This window comes from Schistocerca gregaria, chromosome 2, assembly GCF_023897955.1.
Source record: "Schistocerca gregaria isolate iqSchGreg1 chromosome 2, iqSchGreg1.2, whole genome shotgun sequence".
NCBI lineage: Eukaryota > Metazoa > Arthropoda > Insecta > Orthoptera > Acrididae > Schistocerca > Schistocerca gregaria.
In genome coordinates, this window is record NC_064921.1 from 458,411,595 (window position 1) to 458,430,671 (window position 19,077).

The 19,077-nt window shown below is 42.9% G+C and overlaps 1 protein-coding gene and 1 non-coding gene across 2 annotated transcripts in view; one reads left to right on the forward strand and one right to left on the reverse strand.

Annotated features, from left to right (window-relative positions):
- Positions 1-19,077, forward strand: part of LOC126325726 (fibronectin type-III domain-containing protein 3A) — a 302,806-nt gene that overhangs the window by 40,992 nt on the left and 242,737 nt on the right.
- On the reverse strand, positions 5,858-5,932 carry Trnas-uga (transfer RNA serine (anticodon UGA)). Its single transcript has one exon. It is a non-coding gene; the product is annotated as a tRNA-Ser (tRNA).

A 19,077-nucleotide genomic window follows, 5' to 3' on the forward strand; every position in this document is an offset into this window, starting at 1 on the left:
CGTACAAATTTGATTTTTTTAAGTTGTAAGATTTACTCCCTTGACTATTACAGAGTAAGGTGTTAGGCTGACTGTTTCATCCTAGATTTTTGTAAGTGATCAGTCGGCTTCTTAGTCGTACATCTTAGATCTTTTTAACCTGTGTGCTGTAGTTCAGATCGGATTTTAACAACACATTTTTTGTGATAGGGTAAGACTGGGCAAATGAATGGGAGTGAAAGTGGAATAGAGTGTAATTTTTAAGCCGGCCGCGGTGGTCTAGCGGTTCTAGGCGCTCAGTCCGGAACCGCGCGACTGCTACTGTCGCAGGTTCGAATCCTGCCTCGGGCATGGTTGTGTGTGGTGTCCCTAGGTTAGTTAGGTTTAGGTAGTTCTAAGTTCTAAGGGACTGATGAACACAGATGTTAAGTCTCATAGTGCTCAGAGCCATTTTTTTTGTAATTTTTAATGAAGTTCATGTATCAAAGGTGTAAAATATTGATTGGGAGTGCATATAGATAGGATTTATTTATATACCCCGTGGGTTTTTAACCTGTACCTTATCCAAAACAAAATGTTTGTTTTTTCTATTTACCTTCTGTGTATCTCGATTTATTTCTGTAAGAATGTTATGCGAAGGTTTCTTTCTATACACACAGGTGTCGAAATATGTTTAGGTAAATAGATAGTGTTTTGCAAGAGGTGCGTTCAGAAATCCCAAATTAAATAACAAACGCAAAAAAATGAAACAGGAGATTGCTTTGCAGCGAGATGAATATGTACGTTAAACAATGATGAAATAAATGTCTTGTTTCGTTTAATATATTGAAGAAGCTGGTTTTTGGGTTGATCACCGTTTCTTCCAATCTTTCGTAAAATACGTCAGCGGAAGGCGACATATTTTCTATACTGAGATTACTTAATGCAATACCGGCAATGTTCACTCGCCTGTGGTTTCTAAAGGGTTGAAGTGCGTAATCGCGAAAAACAAATTCTTCGCAGCTTCATGTCTCATTTGCTGAAGGATAACATTCACAGTACTAGAGCGCGGAGATCTTCATTGACCTCGACGCTATGGTAAGGTGTTTCTTTCGAAGCCTATTCTTTTGCTTGAAGTTTTTTAAGTTCAGTCCTTCATCCCTGAAGTATATTCTCACTAAATTTTGAGCATTTTTTATGTCTCAACATAAGACACCCGTTTGTTGTATGCACCCCTGAGTCTCCCTCCACAATTTTTATCCCCCACACTCTCATCTGTTACCAATCTGGCGATTACTCGAGGCGTCAGGATGCGTGTGTATGGACTGCTACCTTATTTTTAAATTGCGCAGTACATTTTTTTCCCATATTTGATTCTATACTCATCATTATTTGATTTGCCCACCTAATCTTCAGCATTTCTCTACAGCAACTCATTTTAAAAGGTTTGATTGTTTTTTGTCTGAACTGTTTATCGTGTACTGTCTCTTTCGTACAAGGTTGCACCCCAGACAAATACCATCAGAAAAGATTTCCTGACTCTTACCAGATATTTTTTTTTCATCAATAATGCTTTCCTAGCTGTAGAAAATCATTTTATTTCCCCTCATAAGTTATTTCGCTACACAGAGAGCAAAACTCTCCTAGTACCTTCAGCGTCGCCTAATCTAATTCCACTACATTCCATTGCCCTTATTTTACTGTTGTTAATGTTCAGGGTATAATCCCTTTTCAAGGCACTATCCATTCCGTTCAAATGCTCTTCCTTGCTGTCTATAAACCTCAAAGTATATATTTCGTTTCCCTGTAATGAACATGGGGACAAGCTACGACATCGTCTCACTCCCAACTACTGCTTCCCTTTATATCCTAAGACTCTTATAACTACAGCCTCTACAATCTAGTTTCGCTCCGTGTATTTTATCCTCGCTACCTTCAGAATTGCAAACGGTACATTAGTCAACATTGTCGAAGGTTTTTCTGAATCTACAAATGCGAGAAATGGAGATTACTATGTCTCCAATTTATGATGATCAAAGGTAAGTCGAAGGGTCAGTATTGCCTCGAGTATTCCCACATTTCTCCGGAACCCAAACTGATCTTGCGTGATGTCGGCATCTACCAGTTTTCCATTCTTCTCTAATTTATTCCTGTCAGTATTTTTGCAACCGTGACCTACTGAACTAATGGTTCGGTACTCGTAGTATTGATATGCCAACTGACATGTCACTTGTAACTGTCGGGTAATTTAAGGATGCTTAGAAACAAGCCTCTAAGACTAGTCCTTTACTCGAGAAGAACCACAGTAGTGACTTACGTTGTGGTCTGCACGAATTACAACTTGGTGTTCGATAAGCAATGTTGATAAAGAGCAGTGTAACTTTTTTACGCAAGACTAGTTGGTCTTTTATGCGGAGAGGCGGTAGATGCAAGACTCGATAAGCAGTTACTAGTTGAAAGCGTTTACGTTTCACCTTCTGACTCCCAATTAGCCTCAATATTGAGCGCAATGCAGCAGTTAGATGCGTCCCCGGCGGGACTGCCATTTCATTTGACACGGCAAAACACGCCGCACCGCTGGCCTCTCACTATTTAGGTCTGTCCTTCGCGGAGCCGCTGTCTCTACCGTCTGACATTTCGTGTACATCATGGTGCTACAGCTACATAAATCACCACACTGACAACGTTCCGTTTAACCATTTCATTGCGTGTCGCCTTCATCTTGTAACATGGACTCCGCGCTGTGTAGAAACATCTACCGGGCTTACGGTAGATGGAGTTGTTGGCTGTGTAGCATGTCCTCCAATACGCATAGAGAATGTCACTTCCGTGATGTCTGTGTTAAAGTAAATGTTTTAAATATATATTTTACATTCTACGTATTGTCCTTGAGACTTAAATGCCGTCCATTGTGATTACGGCCGGCTAAGACGTGAAGATTTTTGGTTGAGCAGTCTTGCATTAAACACCCATTCAAACAGCCATTTATTTGCAACTATGAGGGTTATCAGGTGTTGTTAAAAAGGAAACAATCACAAATTTTAATTAACACTAATAGATATTTTCACAAAGACACTGTCAGCTTTATTTTCAGCAATCTTTTTCCCGTTTCCCCTAAAGTCGCGTCACGTCGCCATTTTTTATTACATGCAACGTCCTTCATCCAATTTCAAACATTGGTCTCTAGGATAGCAAGTAGATGTTCGTGATATTTTTGATGGTTCTTCTTATTTATCCAGCACGTTAGACTACGCAGGAATTTACTTTTATTTACCTGGATGTTGGGATTTTTTTCTTCTTTGTTTGAGGCTCGTGATCCAGTATTCCTTTCAAACATCAGAATTTTTAATTTGGCACTTTAAAAAAATTAGTGGCTTTTTTGCTTGCTTCAGTCATTTATACCTCTCACGACTCTGTCGCAGTGCAATAAGGAGTTCAGTGATAGAACGTCCTAGGAGCGTGTTATACTGGCTTTCATTTCCAGTTCCTAAATATATTATCCACTATCGCGGTATGTGAGCTTCACGGTCCACCACACGCTAGGTCTGCTGTCAATTGCAGAAACTACAGACATGTAACCTGTTTCTTTATTCTGACGGCTAGCGTGTAGCCAGCTATTTCTTGACGATACATGTATGTTTCTGATGATCGTCAATTCTGACAATACAATACAACCGTATCGTTAGCTTATGCCTGATAATGAAGATTATTTTACCCTGTTAGGATAGGTACGAAATTTGACTTTTCTGAGCTTATTTTAAATGCAGTAGGTTTTTGTCTATATGCTGGTGGTGTTACATAGTGTGACCTCGTTAAAATCACTTCAGGACGTTATCCTAAGCGTTCTACTAATCTCAACCCCCCCCCCCCCTCCCCCTGTTGTCTTACACAGACCTCATCTGAAGATGTATAATACGTTTCCTCAAATTCCAGCCCTTCCACACTTTATTGTATCTTCTCCTATTTCTGCATTTAGAAAGGAAGGGAAAGAAAGATAAGCTTAAACGAGCTGTCGAAAATTTGCTGACTTGAGCACGTGCTCAAATATGACAACAAGGCAGGAGATAGCACGACGCCTTCCCGAAGGAAGCTTCTCAGTATTCGATTTAAAAATATGCACCGTAAGAAAAACCCAGTCGAAAAATTAATCCGTGACTGCTGACGGAGGTTTGAGCCCTGCCGTGTCGAAAGTGTGTCACTGACCGTTGTTGTGCAGTTGGACTGGCATTCGAGAGGAGCTCGTTTCAAATTCCCGTCTGGTGTTCTATTTTAAGTTCCACCTTATTTGACAATCATTGCAGCCAGTTCTTAGAGTCGTTTCATTAACAGTAACACGGCACAGTCCTTCCCTAAGCCTTTGCCAAGTAGTTCTAACTCCGTCTCTATTGACACCCCCCCCCCCCACCCCCCACCCTTCACCCACCACCGACCCCCCGCCTATATTACACCCTAAACGTTCTGTCCTATATTGTGGATAACGGGTACGCGTACACAGCTAGATTTATTTTAACTCTTGGCGATACATTTGTGCATACCTGTCTGGTGTCTGTACAAAAGTGCGTTACTCCAAGATATTTTCAGCTTGTACAAAACATTCTCCCACTACGATAAAACCTCGAGATTTCGACGAATACCTCCATCGTCTTCGTCAGGAGAAAACTTGACTGTCAAAGCTGTTGCTGTGGTGGCTTCATAGCCCGATTTTAAATGCTCAGTCGATAGGGTAATGAAACCCACTCAGATATCCACGCGCGCTAGCATGCCTCTTCCGGGATTGGGGGAGGCGCGCCGGCCTCGAATCTGATCCGTCGGGCGTATTGACGACGACGGCCAGCCTGGATGTGGTCATTAGGTGGTTTCCTCCATCCGACTAGATGAATACTGGGCTGCTACCCAAGTGCCGCTTCAGTTATACGATTCGCAAACACACGAAAAGAAATTCCTACGTTTTCACACGGGATAACAGACAGTTGAAGTGCACAAATTACGCTCAGGGATAAAGGAAAGGCGACAGGAAGGGCAACTGGCAAGCGTACCATTAACATTGCCAAGCCCAATCTACATCTACATGATACTCCACAAGCCACCTTCCGGTGCGTGGTAGAGGGTACTCTGTATCGCTGCTTGTCATTTCCTGTCCTGTTCCACTCGCAAATAGAGAGAGGGAAAAACTATTGCATATATGTCTCCGTATGAGCCCCAGTTTCCTATATTCGTGGTCCTTACGCGCAGTGTATGTTGGAGGCAGTTGAATGGTTCGGCAGTCAGCTTAAAATTCTCCCAATAAACCGAAGTCGACCATTCGCCTTCCCTATCACAGTTCTCACATGCTCGTTCCACCTCATACCGCTTTGCAACGTTACGCTCAGGTATTTAAATGACTTGACAGCGTCAAGCAGGACACTAGCAATACTGTATCCGAACATTACAGGTTTGATCTTTCTACTCAACCGCATTAACTTAAATTTTTCCACATTCAGGTCTAGCTGCGATTCATCACACCAACTGGAAATTTTGTCTAAGACGTCTTGTATGCTCCTATAGTCACTCAACAACCGCACCTTACCGTGCACCACGGCATCATCAGCAAACAACCGCAGATCGCTGCCCACCCGGTCCGCCAAATCATCCTATCACACTTCCCTGGGGTATTCCTTCGCATATTGTGAGCTTATTCCATATGCTCGTACCCTCGTTAACAGCCTGTAATGGGGCACCGTGGTAAATGGTTTCCGGAAATCTAGAAATATGGAATCAGCCTGTTAATTATACGGACCAAGAAGAAGAAGAAGAAGAAGAAGAATTGGTAGAATTTTGTGTTATTTGGCGCTTCATTTGGTTCAAATATTTTCGACCATGGAAATAAACCGTATGCTATTTCCTGGCAGATTAAAACTAAATGCCGGGCCGAGACTCGAACTCGGGACCTTTGCCTTTCATGGACAAGTGCTCTACCAACTGAGCTACCCAAGCACGACTCACGCCCCGCCCTCAAAGCCTTACTTCTGTCAGTACCTCGTCTCCGACCTTCCAAACTTTACAGAAGGTCTCCTGCGAAGGAGGACGGGGCGTGAGTCCTGCTTGGGTAGCTCAGTTGGTAGAGCACTTGCCCGCGAAAGGTAAAGGTCCAGAGTTCGAGTCTCGGCCCGGCACATAGTTTTAATCTGCCAGGAAGTTTCATATCAGGGCACACTCCGCTGCAGAGTGAAAATCTCATTCTGGAAACCGTATAATCATTCTGGTCATTGTATCTGCAACCAATGAAGTGACATTGTGGAGGCACACTTTAAACCGTTACTACTTCCGAGGCGTGGATACATCTCCCTTTCCCAACTAACTCTAAACTTTTCAAATGCTAGACCGGTTCCATTCCAATTGGCTCTGAGCACTATGGGATTCGTACTGCTGGTCGAAATTTTGTACTGATTCTACATACACACATAAATAAAAGACAATTGTGCTGTTCGGTTCTTTTGCTTGTTGATCTTTTAATAATAGATGTTGTGAGTCTAGCACTTAAAACGAAGTCCCTTATGCTGCGTACTTCGCAACTGTACAGGCACGTATTTGAAAAATGACATCTTGTTGCACACCACACTTTAACAGCAGTATTTCCTTGACTTTTAAAAAAATCAGCTGTATGGCAGCGTGGAAAAAATAGCTCGTAGACACAAAGAATGGTTCAAATGGCTCTTAGCACTATGGGACTTAACATCTATGGTCATCAGTCCCCTGGAACTTAGAACTACTTAAACCTAACTAACCTAAGGACAGCACACAACACCCAGTCATCACGATGCAGAGAAAATCCCTGACCCCGCCGGGAATCTAACCCGGGAAGCGAGAACGCACCCGTACGACCACGAGCTGCGGACCCATTCCAATTGAACCGATTTTCTTTAATTGCGCTTTTATCACTGCATATAGTGAAACAGTCACCCTCCACCATACATCAGTAGTTGGCCGATGGGTCATAAGAGTTAAAGACGACCAACCGACCGGCGACAGGATAATGTGTTTCCATTATCGGTTATCAAACAGTAATTGCTTTATGGAGATGCTGGGGTTCAGTGCGTAGTTCTTGAACTGAAACCCACTCATTTGCGGTTCTGTACGGTAAGGCATCTAACATACCTCAGAGTCACTTACTCATTTCCGCGCAGACACAGAAAATGAAACTTTTGGGGTCGCACCAGGTAATGTTCGCGGCCGCCAAAGTGCTGATTAGTAATTCGTTGCAGACGTGCTTGCTAATAACGATTCTAACAAGGCCTCTCAGACGAAAACACGAAAAAGGCCGTACTGCTCCCTAAGGAACTGGAGATTGTAGTGCTGGCAGCCGTGAGCCGACCTTATAGCAGCGCGGGTGACGTCATTTATGCAACCGGGAGGCCTTAGCCGTCTCAGTGTCAAGGCAAAAGACGGCCGCTCCTTACTGGGAGAGGCTGACCGTTGTGGCGGACGCACGTCGCGTTCCCACAGGGCACAGGTATTGTGTGCAACTGCCACAATCTTTTCCTGCCAGCTGCTGCAGGGACATCTGACGATCACTCCGACACCGAGACGACTGCAGCGATAAGCAAGAATCGAGACTGACCACTAGCTGAGTGTATCACGTACCTTGAGGCATTCGCTTGAACTAGGGAAACCACAGAATTATAAAATTATGATGATGGGTCGACGATATGAAGAATGCGCCCGAATCTACTGACACACTTCAGTAGACATATCATTTTTCTCTCTTTATGGAATTATTTCCCTATTTAATAGCATTAGATGCCCTTTAATGGAGCAGCATAGTTGCAACCGACGTTAATGTCCGCAGCGTAATTTTCAAAGAAAGAAAACCTTACGTTAACTTCCACTTTCGAAGAGTAAATCGACGTTTCAGCCTTATTTCATGCTGATATCACAGTGCTAGTGAATTCGTACTATGTCAACAACGGTGGGTTTCAGTTCTAGCAAAAAGCAGCTTTACATTTGCACAGCCTTCCACTAGAAACATTAACGCTTCGTGTGATCTTTAAACATAATCTCATACGTATCTAAATGGCCAAGTACCTCTTTTAATATTGCGTTGTCATTCGCTTGAAAGAAACGGTAGAACTAACCTCACCACAGATTCTGAGAGTTTCCCGCTACAGAAGTTTCATTTTTACGGTTCCGTACCTCAGTCGGTAAAAACAAACCGTAAGAGGGATCGAATTGTAACATTTCTCTTTTTAAGACTACCAGATACATTTGTCCTATTACATTTAGATCAGTGTGATCGATAGGCGTTATGTTTTACGAGGTTTAGCTGGAGTGACTGTATCATTTTCATGTACAGTATTTCGACAGATAATATACACGTCTCTGCATCTGTAGCGCACACACGAGTAATGTCATCCACTGCAAGACCTTGAGAAGATGGATAGGTAAGTCGTCGAAATATACGTAAATGTGGAATCTAACTCCACTGGACGCTAGAAAAATTACCAACTATTCCTTGCAATATTGGAGAAACCGCGCCCCTCAGAATTGCTTTACTCGTAAATTTTCACTCTTTCCCTAAATCGCCTAAGGCAAATGAAACGATGGTTCCTTTAAGTTAGCTTATCACTCTTGTCCACTTTATATATGGATCCCTGGTAGTTTTCCTGTTTGTTATACGACCTAGTTCTTGCAACCAGTGTAACGTAGCATTTTGTTGTTTCACCTACACAAAGCAGCGGCAGGGATGAAATCTCCGTCCTGTCGCCAACGAAGTTGTTGGAGAAGGACCAAGTAAGGAAGTCATTCGTGCCTTTTCTAATAAACAATCCCAGCGCCTCAAGACCTTTAGGTAAATTTAGTTCCCGAATTGGTATTTGAATACTGTCCTTCCGAATTCAGGTGAAGTGTCTCAACATCTCACCACTACTCAGCCTCACTTGGTGGAAAGAGGAAAACGCATAAGAGAAAGGGAGGGGGCGGGGAGAGAGGGAGGAGGAAAGAAGGAAGGACGTAGTGTTCCCTGGCTTAAAAAGTGCCTCCGGGGAGTGTGCAGGCAGATGATGCCTGGCGTCTGGTTTCGGTTGTTTGAGAAGTGCGGCGTCTGCTGGCGGCCGGAAGTGCAGTCAGCGGCGTTCTCGCGTTGCAGCGGCGCTGCTTTGCGCACACGCCAGATGCTGGCCCCTCATCTCACAGTTTGCTGCAGCCAAGGATACGGCAGACACTCCTGCCCGGCGCCTCTCGAACGCCCAAGTAACTCGTTTAATATAGCATTTCCATTCTTAATTAAGGCCTTTTGTTCATCACTTGAAAGAAACGGTAGAACTGACCCACTATTGAGATCTCATATTTACGGTTCCGTACGTCAGTAGGTAAGAACAAAACCCTTATTGGATGACTTTGTTGTCTCTCTCTGTCTGTATGTTAAAAATCCTTTTTCCGAGGATCGGGTACACTTATCAAGTTGACATTTATGTCGCATACTAAGATCTATAGTTACTTGGTGTAATAAATACAGGCTCTTTCGTCAATACAATCAAAAGATAGGGGCGTTTAAGTCACATATTTTGATATTCGCAAACTCTCTCATCAAAACCTGTAGTGTACTTCCATTGGCTTAGAATCATGAAATTTGGCAAGAAGCAAGGTTTCACAGTACAACCGAAAGGGAAAATACGAAAATTGTGAATCTGCAATTGTATCACAGGAAAAAAATTTTCTTTCGTCATTTGTTATTCGACTTCAAAATCAAAACATTTCGGAAGTCCTGGAATTTCTGGAACCGATATTTTCGCAGTATCAGAGTCGACAATAGTACAAAATCGTCGACATTCTCGTTTCCCGTGATTGATGAACTGTCAATATATAATTAAGTTTGTGCGGAACCCTCCAGCACGAATGCTACTCGCACCAGGAAAATTTTCTGTTATGGAGACGAGAGTCAACTTCTTGCAACGAGAACCACGGTTCCTAAATTGTCATTTTGCCTTAATGGCAATTTTCCGTGCCGTTATATAAACATTCCTTCGTGTTTTTAAAGTCTCATAACTCTGCATGTTGATTTCCCCGTAACTATGTAGTCATTCGCAATGTATGTGGTGTATCACTTCCCTCTGCTTTTTGTTATTACACCCGACGTCGGCAGTCACACGTCTAAACCATCGCCAGTTCAATTGCAGTTCTTGCTTTTCACTTCCCTGTTTTCAGTTGAGCTCACAGATTTCACCGTTTTCAATCAGACTACTTCCTTCCACTGCCGCTGCCTTCTCCCCTTCTTTCCTTAAGTTAAAAGTAATTTTTTCCGTGTAGGCTATACAGTCATTTCTCAATGTTTTGGGAATTTTTAGTTTTTTATGATGCAGCGCAAGATTACATTTATTTAAAAATTTCATAATTACTTATATTTTGATGAGAGAGCTGCCATATTAGTTGGTAGTGGTTGATGACATCTGACTAATTGTTGCAAGAAATCAATTTACTGGTTTTTATCCAGTTCACATTCGAAGAAAAATTGGTTGATATCACCTTAATCGTGTTGAACCAGGGCTTAAAGAGAATTTTGGTTGTGTTTATTCATAATATTTCTCTTCACTGCATATTCATGATTGATATTCATTTTCTCATTGGCGTAGTTATGTACAATGTAGCCATCAGTTCTGAAGACGGTAGTAAAAAGTTTTTAAATGTGCCGTATAGAGCCGTGGTCTTCGCTAACTCATCAATTATCTCATATTTATGTTAGCATGCTCTTTACCTACATAAATTTTACCTTCTCCTCGAGATTTTAGTTTTCCTTGGTAACTGTCACAAATCCATTACTACTAAATCAGGTTTCTTGAGTAGCTGGCACAATCCTTAAAAATTAAATTGTTTTGAACTGTAAAGTTCTGCAAATAATGTAGAAGTTCGTAAGTAATTACCGGTCAAGGATAACCGGGGTGTGTTAAAATAACAATTATGTATGTCTGCTTCATGTGTCTGGATGATTAAAAACTGTGCGAAGACTGTCTTTCATAGTAAGACTGTCTTTCATAGTATAATAGTACAATAAGCCAGTAAAAATCGTGTGAATGTAAACTTCTAAAACCAGAAGTGCTTTCTTGTAATTTGTGCTTTGCTGGGGGAAAAAACTCAATTCGCGCAACTTGTTGTTTGTAAACCTTGCTTCTGTTAACTAGTCCCTTTTTCTTATTATGAGTACAAATTTACAGAGTGAATGGGAATAATTTTGTACTTTGTTTGTTTGGGGTAATTTGGCTAGAAATTCTTTCGTCTGTCACAAGCTTGTAATTCAGTCTCCAACTCGTAGTTCAGTTTGATCTCAACAGTGAGTGCGCCAGTGCAGGTACAGAATCACGGATCGATTTACAATGCAAATGGGAGATTATAAAGGCAACAGAAAATCTGTGCCAGTCGCGAGAAGAGGCATTTCTGTGTAATGGTTTGATATCTCGTAGACTGCTGGGCGGGGATTGTGAAAGGCAATGCTCATGGTCTTGTTGAATGAATCTGTCCATTTCATCTTACCTGTTAGCTATCTTAGAAAAGACATGCGTAATTGTGACTGGGAGGGCGATATTGTGGCTTGAGGCTGGTTTTTCCTACGAGATTATTCTGTAGTGACAAACTTCACACCAAGCGTGATCAGTTTTATTGTCATTTACTAATGGGAGATTGTTCATTCCTACTAAAAGATATAGCTCTACAAAATTGAAACCATTTCTATTGGATTACCTTCTCCCAAAGAAAAAAAGATTGCAGATTTGTGAAGCCCATTCCTCTTATAAGTAGTCACAACGCTTACCTTTTTTGGGTAAATACTAGCTTTAGCTTCTATTTAACTTCCAACACCACCATCGCATCTGCATTTTGACTTCTATATCGTTCTACTCCGAATATTGGACTCAGTAAGTAGGTAGGTCACGCACGCACTTACAGAATTTCGTTTGCCGTTCGTAATATACTCCACCACTCCATTAAGAATGAACTTCTTTAGTTACAAGAAAGGTTATACTCCTTAGGTGAACTGGGTGTATTGACAACGAGGTCCATCCGATTTGGACTCGGGGACTGACTACAGTGAATTGATTCCAAATCGTACAAGTTTCAGAACTGTAACACTTTTTTCCTTCCATCGAATAACAAGAAGCATTATGCCGCTCCTTGGTAACTGTTAGGAGCCCTTCTGGATCGACGCAAAAAGCACAGAGCACAGTGCAACTGTTACTCACTCCCCTGGTTGCACGCCGTCAACACTCTACCATTCTGAAACACTATCATACCTAAATATTAAAATATATAGAGGAGCGTTCAATAAATAATGCAACACTTTTTTTTCTGAAAGCAGATTGTTTCTATTCGGGATTCCAGAACACCATACTATTCTCCACTGTTTTCGTTACAAAACCCTATTTTTCAACATAATATCCTTTCAGTGTGACACCCTTATGCCACCGTAGGGAGGGCCTGCATACCCAAATGGTACCGCTCTACTCGGGCACGTCGGAGTCGACATCATGCTACATTAATAAATCCCCATGATCCACTCAGTGCTTCCCGCGGAGTGCATCTTTCATTTGACCAAAGAGATGGAAGTCGGAAGGTGCTAGATCTTGGCTGTAGGAGGGATGATGAACAACGGTTCAATGAAGTTGTGTGAGCTCTCCTCGGGTGCGCGAACTTGCGTGAGGCCTTCCGTTGTCCCGGAGAAAAAGTTCATTTGCATTTTTTGGGGGCAACACACACACTGAAGTCGTTTCTTCAGTTTCCTGATGGTATCACATTACGCTTCAGAAATGATCGTTGCAGCGTCAGGGAGGACATCAAACAGAATATCGTGACTCTGACTTTTCCGGCTGAGGTACGGCTTTAAACTTTTTCTTCGTAGGAGATGTGTTGCTACGCCACTCTGTGGATTGCTGTTTTATCTCTGATTCGAAGTGATAATTCCGTGTTTTATCAGCTGTGACGGTGTTAGATAAAAAATTGTCACAGTCCTCCTCGTAACGCGCAAGCAGTTTCGCACAGATGGTTCTTCGTTGCTCGTTGCGGTCTTGTTTGGCGGCGACGAACCCAAGAGGCACACACTTCTGAGTACAACTACTGGACGTGTGTATCAACACTGCCAACTGAGACGTCCAGTTGTGCAGCGAGACGTTTTATTGTGATCTATCGGTTACCCGGAGTGAGTGTGTCCGCACGTTCCGACACTGCAGGAGTCACAGCTGTGTGCGGCCGGTCGAGGCGCGTAGATCAGACAGGTTTGCGCAACATTGTTGCGATGATGATGATAATGATGACAGACGCCTCGCTTAACGACTCTCCGCGCTTTTGTTCACTGCCAGCTCTCCGTAGACATTCTACAAGCGCCTGTGAATACATGCGATGCTCTGGTTTTTCGCTAAAAGAAACTCGAAGAAAGCTCTCTACTTGGAACGCACCTCCGTTACTGACTCCATTTTGAAGGCTACGTACTGCACTGCCCACTTCGTAAACTGTAGGGGTCAAAGCCGGAATATTCCACGATGTTCTACAGCAAATTCCGCATTTTTTTCAGCCGAAACTGGAAGAGAAAAAGGAAATGTGTTGCATTCATTGAACGCCTGCCTCATATTCCACTACACTGCATGAGTACCGATGCCTGTGACGTATTTATCACGCACGATTTAGGTACCTTCACGAGTAGCAACTAACCTTGTCTTCTCAATAAGCGGGTTTCAGATGGAAGAAGCCCACTGTATCATCATCGATTTTACGGCATACTGAAGGATGTACCTCTTTTTTTTTTGCGGTTAACGATTTAGAGTTCGCACGGAGGACAGTTTTTTTTTCCCTTCTCCCGCTAAAACGAGTTGCAGAAAAGCGCGCGGGATGGTGTGTGTGTGTGTGTGTGTGTGTGTGTGTGTGTGTGTGTGTGTGTGTGTGTGTGGGAGCGGCTGCAGCTGCGTGTGAGGCGAGCCAGGCAGCCAGGCGAAGCGAGGAGAAGAGAGGAGCCGCTGAGGCCGCGCCGGCCGTTGAACTCTGAGCCGGCGGGCCGGCGGCTGCTGGAATGTGGTGCTGTCTGCGCGTGCCGACACCGCCGCCAAGCGGCGCGCCCAACTTCAGGACGCGCGTTTCGCCGCTCTCCCTTATATGGACGTTCATTTTGCGACGCCGGTGGTTCCTTCGTGTGGACGGCAATCACACAAGGGCCGTGCGTTAAGACACACGAAGACATTGTCGAAAGCACCGAAGAAATGAACAGAGCTTCTTTAATAATTGACGCTGAGGGTTCGGATTAAACATGTAGTCTAAGCGAAACTGTTGTTGTAGTTGTCTTCAGTCCTGAGACTGGTCCGATGCAGCTCTCCATCCTACCCTATCCTGTGCAAGCGTCATCTCCCAGTACCTACCGCAACCTACATCCTTCTGAATCTGCTTAGTGTATTCATCTCTTGGTTTCCCTCTCCGATTTTTACCCTCCACGTTGCCCTCCAATGCTAAATTTGTGATCCCTTAATGCCTCAGAACGTGTCCTACCAACCGGTTCCTTCTTCTTGTCAAGTTGTGCCACAAACTCCTCCCCAATTCTATTCAATACCTCCCCATTAGTTACGTGATCTTCCCATCTAATATTCAGCATTCTTCTGTAGCACCACATTTCGAAAGCATCAATTCTATTCTTGTCCAAACTATTTATAGTCCACGTTTCACTTCCATACATGACTACACTCCATACAAATACTTTCAACAAACGACTTCCTGACATTTAAATCTATACTCGATGTTAACAAATTTCTCTTCTTCAGAAGTGTTTTCGTTGTCATTGCCAGTCTACATTTTATATCCTCTCTACTTCGACCATCATCGGTTATTTTGCTACCCAAACAGCAAAACTCCTTTACTACTTTAAGTGTCTCATTTTCTAATATCATTCCCTCAGCATCACCCGACTTAATTCGACTACATTCCATTGTCCTCGTTTTGCTTTTGTTGATGTTCATCTTATATACTTCTCTCAAGACACGGTCCATTCCATTCAACTGCTCTTCAAAGTCCTTTGCTGTCTCTGACTTTCTCTGACAGAATTACAATGTCATCGGCGAACCTCAAAGTTTTTATTTCTTCTCCGTGGATTTTAATACCTACTCCGAATTTTTCTTTTGTTTCCTTTACTGCTTGCTCAATATACAGATGGAATAAAATTGGGGAGAGGCTACAACCCTGTCTCACTCCCTTCCCAACCACTGCTTCCCTTTCGTGCCCCCTCGATTCTTATAACTGCCGTCTGGTTTCTGTACAAATTGTAAGCGAAACTACGTGTACATAATGCTGTAACTCAGTATAGTGTCCATTAAAAGGGATTCATTTCCATACTTGGTACTTTTTGTTGTACACAGGTTTTACACCGTGGTCCAGTTTAAGTTTCTGTGCTTAACGTTTGCTGCAGTAATAGGGATTCTTCTTCCTCCTCCTCGCCATTTCCAGTTTCTCTACAGGGCCTGCATTTTTATATGGGTTTTGGCAATGTTAGTGGTATTTGGTGGCCGGATGCCACCACTCCCTCCAGGAAGGAATCTGTGTACCCCATCCGAAGTGTGTAGAGTAAATCTCGTGTCTAAATTTGTGAACATAGTCTAAATGACTGCATTGCATGTAACCGAGGCGGAACGTGGGTAACACCCAGGTATTTACCTAACTCAGCGGTTCCCGACCTGGGGGTAATTAAAGGGATTGCTACGCCCCAGTTCTAATGCAAGTCGTGCTAAAGTGTCCCTGTTTCGCTGTACACGATATGTTCTGTTCATTCCTCTGCTTAGATGTTTCATTAACAGAAAAAGTTCGCGGTCATTGCCCTGAGGCGTGGACATAGGTTTCCATGTGCGAAGCAACCTTTTCGAGTATACAAACTGGAACAAGCGACATAATTCCCGCTGTAAAGTCAGGTAGTGAAAAGGAGAACTCGCGTTCCAGAGGTGCAGTTCGGAAACGAGCACCCACTGCTCTGTTCCCTGCCCTGACTGAACCTCAACTTACTAATTCATCTTCCACTATATGCGCGATCCCACCTTGTCTTCAGAATCACAGTGGAATAGGTCAGGCGTGATGACAGACTGGTGCCTGTAGCACTCAGTTATACTGTGTCGTCGTGCCGCGTAAATAGCAGGATCATAAGGTGTCGAGACTGACAATACGAGCCACCGAAAACGCATTTTGATGGCTGAACAACTCGGGGACCCACTGAAGCACACCTCTTGCTGCGGGGGTTATTTAAAATTTTGGATTTCGAAGGAAACGGCCGACTGCTTTTCGTAGCTAACCTGTAAGTCGCATAGAACTATTACGCGAGAAGTTCATGCTTGGAAGTAAAAGCAGATGCTGGCCAGGCCTGCAAGTTGCGCTGTTGTTCCGGTGTTTGACCTCGAACGTCACCTGTGAAATCTCAAAACGTCAATCGTCGAAACAGTGGTCTGTGTAAGTCGGTGATTATGTCGGAGCTAAGGGACTTCGAACGTGTGAAAATTGTCCCTGCTGGTATTGTGACTGCTTCCGTAACCTAATAGCCAAACGTATCGTGTTTCAAGAGGCACCGATCCGAAGATTTATACCGTATACTACAAACAGCATAGTGAACGCATTATTGTGGCCAAGATAGATACGAAGTCCACACCTACTACAGTAGTACAAGTCTATATGCCAACTAGCTCTGCAGATGACGAAGAAATTGAAGAAATGTATGATCAAATAGAAGAAGTTATTCAGATAGTGAAGGGCGATGATAATTTAATAGTCATGCGTGACTGGAATTCGGTAGTAGGAAAAGGCAGAGAAGGAAACGTAGTAGGTGAATATGGATTGGGGAAAAGAAATGAAAGAGGAAGCCGCCTGGTAGAATTTTGCACAGAGCACAACTTAATCATAGCTAACACTTGGTTCAAGAACCATAAAAGAAGGCTGTATACATGGAAGAAGCCTGGAGATACTGACAGGTTTCAGATAGATTATATAATGGTAAGACAGATTTAGGAACCAGGTTTTACATTGTAAGACATTTCCAGGGGCAGATGTGGACTCCGACCACAATCTATTGGTTATGACCTGTAGATTAAAACTGAAGATTTAAGGAGATGGGACCTGGATAAACTGGCTAAACCAGAGGTTGTACAGAGTTTCAGGGAGAGCATAAGGGAACAATTGACAGGAATGGGGGAGAGAAATACAGTAGAAGAAGAATGGGTAGCTCTGAGGGATGAAGTAGTGAGGGCAGCAGAGAATAAAGTAGGTAAAAAGACGAGGGCTGCTAGAAATCCTTGGGTAACAGAAGAAATATTGAATTTAATTGATGAAAGGAGAAAATATAAAAATGTAGTTAATGAAGCAGGCAAAAAGGAATACAAACGTCTCAAAAATGAGATCGACAGGAAGTGCAAAATGGCTAAGCAGGGATGGCTAGAGGACAAATGTAAGGATGTAGAGGCTTATCTCACTAGGGGTAAGATAGATACTGCCTACAGGAAAATTAAAGAGACCTTTGGAGAAAAGAGGGCTACTTGTATGAATATCAAGAGCTCAGATGGAAACCCAGTTCTAAGCAAAGAAGGGAAAGCAGAAAGGTGGAAGAAGTATATAGAGGGCCTATACAAGGGCGATGTACTTCAGGACAACATTATGGAAATGGAAGAGGATGTAGATGAAGATGAAATGGGAGATACGATACTGCGTGAAGAGTTTGACAGAGCACTGAAAGACCTGAGACGAAACAAGGCCCCGGGAGTAGACAACATTCCATTGGAACTACTGACGGCCTTGGGAGAGCCAGTCCTGACAAAACTCTACCATCTGGTGAGCAAGATGTATGAGACAGGCGAAATTCCCTCAAACTTCAAGAAGAATATAATAATTCCAATCCCAAAGAAAACAGGTGTTGACAGATGTGAAAATTACCGAACTATCAGATTAATAAGTCACAGCTGCAAAATACTAACGCGAATTCTTTACAGACGAATGGAAAAACTAGTAGAAGCCGACCTAGGGGAAGATCAGTTTGGATTCCGCAGAAATACTGGTACACACGAGGCAATACTGACCTTAAGACTTATCTTAGAAGAAAGATTAAGGAAAGGCAAAGCATTTGTAGACTTAGAGAAAGCTTTTGACAATGTTGACTGGAATACTCTTTCAAATTCTAAAGGTGGCAGGGGTAAAATACAGAGAGCGAAAGGCTATTTACAATTTGTACAGAAACGAGATGGCAGTCATAAGAGTCGAGGGACATGAAAGGGAAGCAGTGGTTGGGAAGGGAGCGAGGCAGGGTTGTAGCCTATCCCCGATGTTATTCAATCTGTATATTGAGCAAGCACTAAAGGAAACAAAAGAAAAATTCAGAGTAGGAATTAAAATCCATGGAGAAGAAATAAAAATGTTGAGGTTCGCCGATGACATTGTATTTCTGTCAGACAGCAAAGGCCTTGGAAGAGCAGTTGAACGGAATGGAGAGTGTCTTGAAAGGGGGGTATAAGATGAACATCAACAAAAGCAAAACGAGGATAATGGAATGCCGTCAAATTAAATCGGGTGATGCTGAGAGAATTAGATTAGGAAATGAGACAATTAAAGTAGTAAAGGAGTTTTGCTATTTGGGGAGCAAAGTAACTGATGCTGGTCGAAGTAGAGAGAATATAGAATGTAGACTGGCAATGGCAAGGAAAGCGTTTCTGAAGAAGAGAAATTTGTTAACATCGAGCATAGATTTGTCAGGAAGTCGTTTCTGAAAGTATTTGTATGGAAGTGAAACATGGACGATAAATAGTTTGGACAAGAAGAGAATAGAAGCTTTCGAAATGTGGTGCTACAGAAGAATGCTGAAGATTAAATGGGTGGATCACATAACTAATGAGGAAGTATTGAATAGGATTGAGGAGAAGTTTGTGGCACAACTTGACCAGAAGAAGGGATCGGTTGGTAGGAAATTTTCTGAGGCATCATGGGATCACAAATTTAGCATTGGAGGGCAGCGTGGAGGGTAAAAATGGTAGAGGGAGACCAAGAGATGAGTACACTACGCAGATTCAGAAGGATGTAGGTTGCAGTAGGTACTGGGAGATGAAGAAGCTTGCACAGGATAGAGTAGCATGGAGAGCTGCATCAAACCAGTCTCAGGACTGAAGA